Source organism: Myotis brandtii, unplaced genomic scaffold, assembly GCF_000412655.1.
Source record: "Myotis brandtii unplaced genomic scaffold, ASM41265v1 scaffold277, whole genome shotgun sequence".
In the NCBI taxonomy this organism is placed as follows: Eukaryota; Metazoa; Chordata; class Mammalia; order Chiroptera; family Vespertilionidae; genus Myotis; species Myotis brandtii.
The window spans coordinates 1,198,041-1,201,027 of record NW_005360548.1 but is presented as its reverse complement, the minus strand read 5'-3'; positions in this window follow the sequence as shown (position 1 = coordinate 1,201,027).

The window sequence follows — 2,987 nt, the reverse complement described above, 5'->3', positions numbered from 1 at the left end:
GCAAGCCCTGTCTATTGTTTCTGTGCATCTCGATTTACACGCCTTTGAAATGCCTCTTTTTCTAGGCCGCTCTTTTCAGACCCCTCAGAAGGTAACCACCTTCAAGAGAGCACATTGTTAACCATCCCATCTCTGCCTTGCTTTCTCCCACCTTCATGTAATCTTCCTTGAGTTACCTCTTTAATTTCAAATGCAAAAAAGAAACTGCAAACTCATTCTAGGAAGCATTTTTCATTCTGTTGAAATCTTGCTTCCAGGTGTATCCTCTGCCTGGCTCAAATGAATGCTAATAAGCTCTGTTAAAAATGTCACAGGCTTGGAAGTTCTTATCTTGCACTATAAAGCCTTCTTATTTTGTGTTGCAGAACTTCAGCTGTGGGACTTTTTTTTAATTTGTTTGTTTGTTTGTTTTTTCAAGAACTGCGGGTACTCAGAATGCAGCAGGTCCTCTCTCTACCAACAGCATTCTCGATGGGGCTTGGGTTCCCCTGACAGGTAGCCAGTTGCCAGGTGCGGCTTCCCTCCGAGAGCGGAACAACCTCCCAGGGGGCCTGTGAGGCGGTGCTCTGGGGTCGGGGCACCCGAGTCCATGGGGTTCCCCTGTTCTATTCTCCCTCCAGACCCCCAAGACCTCTCAGGAGAAGCCGAGTGAAAAGACCCAAAACTTTGACATGTACAAGCTTGAAGGTCTTGAGCCAGTCGCTGACCGCGGAAGAGCTGTTTCCTCATTCTTTCAAGGGAATGGCATTTTAGAGGGGAGGGGTGTTGGAAATGCAGTTTAAAAAAAAAGGTTGCCGAAACCGGTTTGGCTCAGTAGATAGAGCGTCAGCCTGCGGACTGAAAGGTCCCAGGTTGATTCCGGTCAAGGGCATGTACCTGGGTTGTGGGCACATCCCCAGTAGGGGGTGTGCAGGAGGCAGCTGATCGATGTTTCTCTCTCATCGATGTTTCTAACTCTCTGTCTCTCTCCCTTCCTCTCTGTAAAAAATCAATATATTTTTTTAAAAAAAGGTGATGGGATTAAGAAGTACTAATTGGTAGTTACAAAATAGGCATGAGATATAAGGTAGAGCATAGGGCAGCCGTGGGCAAACTACGGCCTGTTCGGCTGTTCTATATTGAAATAAAAAAAAGACCGTACCCTTTTATGTAATGATGTTTACTTTGAATTTATATTAGTTCACACAAACACTCCATTCATGCTTTTGTTCCGGCCCTCCGGTCCAGTTTAAGAACCCATTGTGGCCCTCGAGTCAAAAAGTTTGCCCACCCCTGGCCTAGGGAATACAGTGCACATAGTTGTGAGAATAAACAAGTAATCTTTTCTGTCAAAGAAGGGAGTTTAGGCAGACATCATTTTAGCTTTCGTGACTTGCAGCTCCCCTGGTGGCAACCATTTTGAAATGGCAAAGGTCAACCCCTCCCTTTTTCCTTTAAATTAGCCAATCGCACCAGAATGTGAGCCTAAGCTCTAACCAATCAAGAGTGTGGGACAGGTGAGGTGGGTCAGCAGTAAAGCCCCCACCCCAGGCCTTGGTTTGCTCAGTGTGGGCGTTGCCAGACCCTGTGCTGCTCACCCTCCTGCAGGAGTGAAGGTGTTTGCCTTGCTGTTTGGGTCCTCAGTAGCCTTTGTGTCCTACCAGGACCCCTGGCTCAGGGGCTCACCTTATTTCTAACATAGTTAATAATACTGTAATAACTGCCCTGACCGGTTTGGCTCAGTGGATACAGCGGCGGCCTGAGGACTGAAGGGTCCCAGGTTCGATTCCGGGCAAGGGCATGTACCTTGGTTTCGGGTGCATCCCCAGTGGGGGGTGTGCAGGAGGCAGCTGATCAATGTTTCTAACTGTCTAACCTCTTCCTTCCTCTCTGTAAAAAAAAAAAAAATCAATAAAATATATTTTTTTAAAAACAAAACAAATAATACTGTAATAACTATTTATGGTGCCAGATGGGCACTTGAATTATCAGAGGGGACACTTTGCAACCTATTTGAATGTCTATCGCTGTGCTGTACACCTGAAAGTAATATTTTTAAAGTGTTGAATGTAGACTATAATCGAAAAATAAAATTAAACATAAATAAAATAAAACAAATGTGATGGCATTTTTATTTATTGATTTCAGAGAGGAAGAAAGAGGGAGAGATAGAAACATCAATAATGAGAGAGAATCATTGATCAGCTGTGGAATGGCATTTTTAAATCATGTTTTTGTTTTCTAATTTAAAAATCTGCCTTTGATTCTTGCCTTGTCGTTTATAGTTCTGGACCTGGACTTCATTCCTCTCTGCGTCATCTGTAAAATGGGGCCTTGGCAAAGATTTAATGACACCAAGCATGCAAAGCACAAGTTGTACATTAAGCCCTCTCCACCCCCAAACCCTCGGTCCAAGTTCCTATGATGGGGACGGGGATTGTCCAGGGGATGAGAACTGGCCACGGAGGTAGAGGACACCATGGCTGGAGGGGAAGGCAGAGGCGGCGGTGCCAGCCCCAGGGACAGTAAACACGTCCCCCCAGCCCCGTCTTCCCCTCCGAGGCCTCGCCATTGATTGGCCTGACGCCGAAACCGAGGTTTGTAGGCTGCCTCGCGCCGTGCGGTCCGAGCGCGGACTACATTTCCCCGCGTGCACTTCGGAACCCCCCTCCCCTCCGCCCCCGCCCCGTGCACCCGGCCCTGCGGCGGAGCCCGCATCCCTGCTTCGTTAGAGGCTGAAGGCAGTAACCATCATTGACGCAGCTCCTACTCTTCGCTCGCGAAGGGCATCCGTCACCATCAACCCCACCTTGGGCCCCGGCCCCCGCAGGGTCTGTGAGGCCCCCGTCCTTTTGCTCTCCTTCAGACGTCCGGCTACCGGGTCAGAGCATCCGAAGCCAAATTTATCTCCCCCGGAGGGTTCCTTCGGCCCCACGAAACTCCCACAGCGGCCCGCGGCTGGCAGCGGGGCTCTGGGGGTCGAGGGACAGGGGAGGGCCTGGAAGCCG